General features: G+C 36.0%; 1 long non-coding RNA gene across 2 annotated transcripts; it reads right to left on the reverse strand.

Moving 5' to 3' along the window:
* Nucleotides 1-232: 232 nt before the first annotated feature.
* On the reverse strand, nt 233-5,209 carry LOC113081172 (uncharacterized). 2 transcript variants are annotated; one of them, XR_003282120.1, is made up of 5 exons: nt 5,172-5,209; nt 4,821-4,942; nt 4,362-4,573; nt 2,006-2,086; nt 233-727 (listed from the first exon to the last, which is right to left on the reverse strand). It is a non-coding gene; the product is annotated as an uncharacterized LOC113081172 (long non-coding RNA). The 2 variants fall into 2 exon arrangements; XR_003282118.1 differs by having other exon boundaries at nt 4,373-4,573; nt 5,172-5,207.
* Between the last annotated feature and the right edge of the window lie 2,618 nt (nt 5,210-7,827).

Here is a 7,827-nt window from a genome sequence, read left to right on the forward strand (position 1 = left end):
TTTACTACAATCACCATGATTTTACTACAGCTTTTGCAGTAAACCCATAGTAAAAACAAAAATAACAATTACTACAGTCCTTGCATGGTTAAATGCACCTTTTGACAATACTTATTGCAAAGTAGGTTTACAGGAAATGCATGTTTCAAGGTTTAAAAAGCCAGAGATGACTGACTCACTGGGAAGACCATCTTCTAGTTCATAATAAAAAGTCATGTGTTCAGTGCTGTCAGCATCGCATGCGAACTTTATGCCAAGAACTTTTTAAAAAGAGTTACATAAACACAAAATAAAACCAGGCAAACAATACTAATTAAGCAATTAAAATGTTTTAAATTGCATGATAAAAGTTCAAAAATATTTTCTGATAAAATCTTACTAAACAAGTCTCTAGTTTTGTATTCAGTTAACATTAACATTATCTTTCAACATTTTTAAAGTGATGCTTACAAATAAAAGGGGACATGTAGGTCCACAACTCAGAGAGTGAATATTGTTCATTTACAGATATAAGAGACGTTACAATAAAGCAGTTTGAAAATCATCAAATTTACCCTTATAGGCAAAATAAGGATAATATTTGTTTTGTGTGTCCAATGTTTTGTGTGTTCATGTACAGTTGTCGTCTGTAGTCTTTGTGAGCGTTGGTGTCATCTGAAGTCTTCACAAGTGAGTTTGGATTCAGTCTGGAGCTGCTGTAATCTCTAGAAACCTTGGGATGGCCATCCTGAGATAGAAACAGGAAATAAAAAGGAGAAAGTTTAGAATAGCTGCTGCTGTTCATATTATTTCAGACAAAATATTATTTATTTAATCACATATAACTGGAGTGCATGGTTATTAGATGTGTTGTGTGAATACTAAACTATGTATTTTAATTTAATTTAAACAACAACAAAAAAGTGTGTCCGAGCCCCAAATATTATTTGGAAGGCTATTTTCAAAGTAAAATACCAATAGGTTTTGCTTCCTTTAGTGGACTTTGATAAATTCTTGGTGTTAGAATTTAGTGACCTCACTACAGGCCATGCACCACAGATGCTGCTGCCTCAATTTGAGCTTATTTTGCTATATATATATATATATATATATATATCTGATTTAATCACAAGTAGGTTTAATAAACGCACATCCACTTCCAATTCACCAATCAATAAACAAAAATCGACACACTGCCACTAATGCTCTCAAAAATCAGTTTATTGATGAAGTGTTTCACGTGATCCCTGTAAATGTAATATTTGTGGAACAGGCATCTATTTAGGATGGAATACACATTTCAGTAGGTGGAACATTATATTTGTAATTTATACTACCGTTAAAAGTTTGGGGTCAGTACGATTTTCTTTTTACGTCTTGGAGAAAAGTCTCTTCTGCTCAACAAGGCTGCCTTTATTTGATCAAAAGCAAGTAAAAAAAACGGTAATATTGTGAAATATTACAATTTAACAACAGTTTTCTACGTGAATATATTGTGAAATGTAATTTATTTCTGTGATCTAAGCTAATTTTTATTACTCCAGTCTTCAGTGTCACATGATCCTTCAGAAATCATTCTGATTTGCTGCTCAATAAATATTTTCAATTATTATCACTGTCTTATCAATTATCAAAAGTTAAAACAGACATTTCTGTTTCAAACACTGTACTGTTTTAAAACTTTATTCATCAAAGAATCCTGAAAAAATGAAGGAACACAGCGGTTTTCAACACTGATAATAGTCAGAAATGTTTCTTCAGAAGCAAATCAGAATATAAGAATGATTTCTGAAGATCATGTGACACTGAAGACTGGAGTAATGATGCTGAAAATACAGCTTTACCATCACAGGAATAAATTACTTCTCTAAATATATTCAAATAGAAAACTATTATTTTAAATTGTAGTGAATTGTATTCACTTCATAAATTAAACTGTGGTTGCCATAAAAGACTTTCAAAAACACAAAAAACCATACCTTCCCAAACTTATGATACAGTTGTGTATGTTCAAGATTGTACTTACTGGTCCTGCAGTTTATAGCATCTTTGAGATGTTGTCTGACAGCAGCGGTGGGCCGTCAGGGTGAGCAGGGCTCTGCTGGCCCTATAAAAAACAAAATTGTGTGAAAAAAGCTTTTAAAGACTATTTAGTTATCATTTACATTTGTGTAATGTTCACAAATTGCTTGTGATTAGTTTAGTTGAGGTGACCTGGAATATCCTACATTACAAAAAGTCTATGGCCAGCACTACCGATTGTGCTACCCTTTTGATGAAAGAAGTCACATCTGATTTGTTACGAGCATTAGTGACAGAATTATCAGCAAATCAAATTTTGACATTCAATGACAGCACACCCTCTGTGTCTAGAGACGTGCCCAGTGCTACCCCCAGCGTTAGACTGCCCTTTTAGTCAGAGATTTCCAAAGTACGAAAGTGAAATTAAATGAAAAGAAAATACAGCCTACAGACCTGGTTGCCAATCTACTAAAATGCTTTTTTAAGGTGCTTTTTTGCAGAAAAAAAGAGAATAACTGAGAAATGAAGACCTACAACTGAGAAAGGAAGACCTACACCTAAACTGAAGGCCAGCAACATTTTTATGCACCATTTCAAAGATTGCAACTACGAGTGCTATGAGTGGCTAACAGTTAACACCAAGCACAAGTTATTTTGTTGGCCGTGATTACTTTTTAATCTGAGTCAAGGGACATGAAAAGAGTTCTTTATTATTTGATGAGTATTGTATCATGCACATTGTTATAACAGAGGTCGACCGATTCATTGGTTTTGCTGGTTAATCGGCACCGATAGTTGATTTGTAGAACTATCGGTTATCTGCAAAATCCATGGAGATATTTTTCCGTGTTGCGTTTGTTTTGCCATGTGACACTGTGCGCTGCACAGAGTGGGAAACTTCAGACGCGAGTTTAAATGCAGCCGTTCACATAGTTTTCTATTAAATAACACTATATTAATCTCAAATGATTGTAAATTTACATAATGACTTCACCCTAGGCTATAAATTATGTATTGTGCATTTTACAGCAAAACGTTGGTCATTCTGTGGCTCTAATACAGTCTGTATGCTTCATATAGAAAGCTGTAATACAGATTGCGCGTTTTCTTTCCGTTTGCTCTTTTTTTTTTAACACTGAACTTTAAACACATATGCCAAATAGTTAATTCCTGAAGCAAACTTATGTCCGTTTGGTGATTAAATAAACAGTTTTAGACCGCTGCTTGAATTGAATGTGTCGCATCCGGTGTGTGTGATAACTGTCACTTCTCAAAGACGCTGCACATGATTAGATAATCATGCACTGTTCTAAAATAGCAGCAAATAAAATGTGACGCGTCCGGTGTGTAGGGTTGGGTATCGTTTGAATTTTATCGATTCCAATTCCGATTCTGCTTATCGATTCCTAGTTTCGATTCCAATAAGATAAAAAATCCAATATAAAAAAATTAAGTCAAACATTTAGATGTCAAACATGTTTCTGTCTTTTTACAAAGCATTCTGTTACAGCTGAATAACATGAGCAAAAATCAGCAGCTTACAAAACACTGCAAGAGGAATTTTGCCTGTGCTTAAAAAAAAAAAAAAAAATACCATAGCAAAAACAATTAATTAATAAAAATATTAAAGTGTTAAAGACAAGTAACCAGTCAGTAGTAAGATATGAACAAACAAATCAATTAGCAATATCCTAAATACAACTAAACAAAATTTCAGGTACAGAAACTGTAATTAAAAGTTTAAAAACACTGCATAGTTTTCTTTTTATAAATAAAATAAAGATTAATCAATTAAAGCTATTAAATATATTCAGTCGAGATCAGTGAATGATTTTCTTTTGTTCTTTGATTAACATTAATGACAGACAGCGCGTTTATTAGGCTGTTGTCTCTTTAAACAAAAATACTGTACGTGTGTGTTTTCTTTCTCATCTGTTTACATTCATGTAAGACAAAAACGTTTGTGTTTATGATGATATACTGATGTAGTTTTCTGTATATTGGTCGACTAATATGAAAGAAGTCAGTTTCGGCTCGGAACAACCTTTTCTACAGTTGAAATACATGGAATGGTCCGAGAATGGACACACGCAGACCGCTGCTCTCATTCAGTATCCATTTTGTTCAGTATTCATTTTAAAAACTATTGGTTTATAAATCGGTATCGGCCAGTGTGGTCCAAACTAGCTATCAGTATTGGAAAAATCCACTATCGGTTGATCTCTAGTTTATAATACTGTGGTGCTGTGTGGATGTCCAGAAAAAAAAAGGACCAAATCAATACCGTTGGCTACTGGTGATGCATTGAGGTCTAATGAAGCGAAATGATCGGTATTTAGGAGAAAATGAACACTACTTACAACAGTATTACCTTTAATCCATAGCCTGGGCAACCAGCTGTCAGCACGTTCACAACTGTCTATAGAAACTGTCTATAGAACGTGACTTCTCTGTCGCATGACAACAGATGCACGGGCGAGATACTGGAGCTGATGACGCTGTTTGCCGGCGCAGCATCGTGATGTCTATCAGCCATCGGCGATGGACGATGACATCGTCAATCAGGCCAACCCTAACCAGGATGACATAATTAAACAATTGTACACAGATTAACCCATGTTGTGATAAGGGGAAACCGTTATATCTTGCTCCCGCCCATATTCGCAGCGGCGTCCGAAATAATTTTGCACGTTCAAAGGCTAGTGTGACCGCACCTTTACACATACGGCTGCGTTAGCTGTAACAGAGATGTGTAAGATGTGTACAGGTATCTAACAGTTGTTTACTGAAGGCCCTGACTGAAACCTCACGGTACTTACTGTCTGACAGCAGGTTCACTCAGACTCTGATCGTCATCACTGAAGAGTCCAGGAACAAAACAATCTGACACAGAGTCAACAATATTTACTCTGCAGTTCCAGGTTCATTAGAAGGAAACAAGCTAGAGTAGAGGTGAAATGGAGATAAAAGACAGAATAATATATAACAATTATAATAACATGTAATATACATATTCTACTACTAAAAATATAATCTTAAAATAACACAATCTATATTTTTAGTTTTAGGTTGAGTGTGACTTATGTTATGATGTCAGGGACTTCTTAAAATTGGTGAAATGTATTCTGAAAAAGGCATATTCATGTTTTTCATGAGCTTCTTCAGGTCACCTGTATTTCTAAGTCAGAATCTCCCTTCAGAAATGTTGAAATCTTGGAGCTTCACTTCTGTTCTGTAGAGTTTCTTTCTGTCCTCCTGAAATCACAGAACAATTTGTATTAATATCTATTTATCATGAAATATCGAAACTAATGTGAACTTGATTTCAGCCGATTACACTCTCACTGTAAGTGACGTCATCGATTCAGTAAATCAGCCTTTTCCAATAACATACTGACAAATCACCAGCAAAACATTCAAAGTGCCATCAAAATATCTCATACACACACGAAGATTTGATTAAAAGCCCAGAGTTTCATCAACAAGAGCTCAATCTATATAGTTAGCCTACCTGAAAACTGCTAAGATGCTAACGGACTTTTTCGAAGAAACTAAACCGTTTCTATAAAATAAATTTAATTGAAACATGTCAATAACAAGCAAGAAACGTGTCAGGAACATTTGTATGTAATATTTGTGTGATTTTAGCGACTAAACTTACCCAAAACAGTGTAAACTGCAGTGAGAGACGGAGATTACTGCTTGCCAGTAACGGTTTTTGTGTTGACGCCCCGTTTCCATGGCAACTCTGCTCCCAGCTCGCGCAGGACTCAACACACACACACAGCATTTACACAAACAAACATCTAGAGTTAAAACATTACATTTATAAAGTACAGTCTCATTCAATAATTAATTTAAAAATCATTTTGTTTTAATCAAATCGAAGATTTGATTAAAAGCCCAGAGTTTCATCAACAAGAGCTCAATCTATATGTTCGTTAGCCTACCTGAAAACTGCTAAAATGATAACGGACTTTTCCGAAGACACTAAACCGTTTCTATAAAATAAATTTAATTGAAACATGTCAATAACAAGCAAGAAACGTGTCAGGAACATTTGTATGTAATATTTGTGTGATTTTAGCGACTAAACTTACCCAAAACAGTGTAAACCGCAGCGAGAGACGGAGATTACTGCTTGCCAGTAACGGTTTTTGTGTTGACGCCCCGTTTCCATGGCAACTCTGCTCCCCGCTCGCGCAGGACTTAACGCACACACAGCATTTACACAAACAAACATCTAGAGTTAAAACATTACATTTATAAAGTACAGTCTCATTCAATAATAAATTTAAAAATCATTTTGTAGTTCAGAAGCAACAGCAACAATAGCTCACCATATTATTTCACCGGATTATTTCTGAAAGCCTGTAAAAGAGTGAAAAACACGGTGAAAAAGCAGTCAGGACTTCTCTTTAATAATCCGCTTTTACATTTTCCCTCCGAGAAACTTCTGAAAACGCATCAAGGCGTTAACATTAATGTTAAAAAAAATCGCTACCGTGACCGTTGGCTCAAAAAGTTAACGGTAACATTATTTGAAAATAAGCCAGACTCTTCAGCTGCCCATAGACTGTATTACTAGTACTTTTTCAGTGTCACAAAATTAACAAAGTAGTATTTTTTGTCTAATTGAGCTGAAGTGAAATCGTAACGTTACCTCAGAGCCACAGATGTCGCTGGGATTATCCTCTTCTCTCTCTCTGGGTGGCTAAAAGAGACGAATACTGGGCACGCGCACACAGAGAAGCGCGGCATCGGCCCGCGGTCGTGAACCAACTCAAGGCCGACGATTGATGAGCTGGAGAACAGAGCACTGACCAAATTATATCGGCCTCCGCCAGGCCGATGTTTTATAGATGTTTTAGGTATAGAGGCCGACATTTAGATATTGGGCCGACGTCGGCCAGACGTACATGTGCTGTCTGGGATAATCAGAGCTGGGTAGTAACGGATTACATGTAATCTGGATTACGTAATCAGATTCCAAATCTCAAGTACTTGTAATTAGAGTAAACTACTTTTTAAAATACTCGTAATCAGACTACAGTTACTTTTTTATGGATAAAATGATTACATTTTATTTACACAATGGTAATAAATTGTTCACAATTCATTGATTCTGGAAGTTTCCATTTTTTTACGTTTATATTTTTTCCTAATAAACCTGCCGCTTATGTACGTTTGTGACTCTTTGAGTTTTTCCTGCGGAGAGGGGGGAGGGGTGAATCTTAACTGTCGCCACTTTGTGGGTCTTAACTGTCGCCACTTCTTTCGTATGAGACTGTAACGGCGAAATAGCTTGCACCTGTCCATTAATTCTAGAAACTCTCCCACAGGAAACAGTAATATTTTTGTGTTTTGATAAAATAATTTTCTGTTTTTTACAGAGGAAGCATGCTTTGCAGTACAGGAGGCGCACAAACCTGGATGAGCCATCTGTGTCAGGAACAAGCTCTTCCAGAGATGTTCAAACTGAAGGACCTTCTGAGCCAAAACAAGCTAAACTGGAGCATACAAATATATGTGTGCATCACACATCACAGTCAAATATGAATTCCTTGATTTTCAAGTTTGTTGTGGAGGATGTACAGTCATTTTCATTTGCAGTCAGTATGTACAACTGCTGATTTATGGTCATCACACAACAGAAGCTATTTTGGAATGACTTGTCACTGGCTTGAGGACAATCTTGAGAGAAGGTCTGTTGCTCTTGCCTGTACACGAATCCGTGGAAGACACACTTATGAAACGGTTGCTGCTAAAATCCAAGAAATTCATGCTTCCTACAACATTGAATACAAAGTTCAGGGCACTGTCACT

This window comes from Carassius auratus, chromosome 1, assembly GCF_003368295.1.
Source record: "Carassius auratus strain Wakin chromosome 1, ASM336829v1, whole genome shotgun sequence".
Taxonomy (NCBI): domain Eukaryota; kingdom Metazoa; phylum Chordata; class Actinopteri; order Cypriniformes; family Cyprinidae; genus Carassius; species Carassius auratus.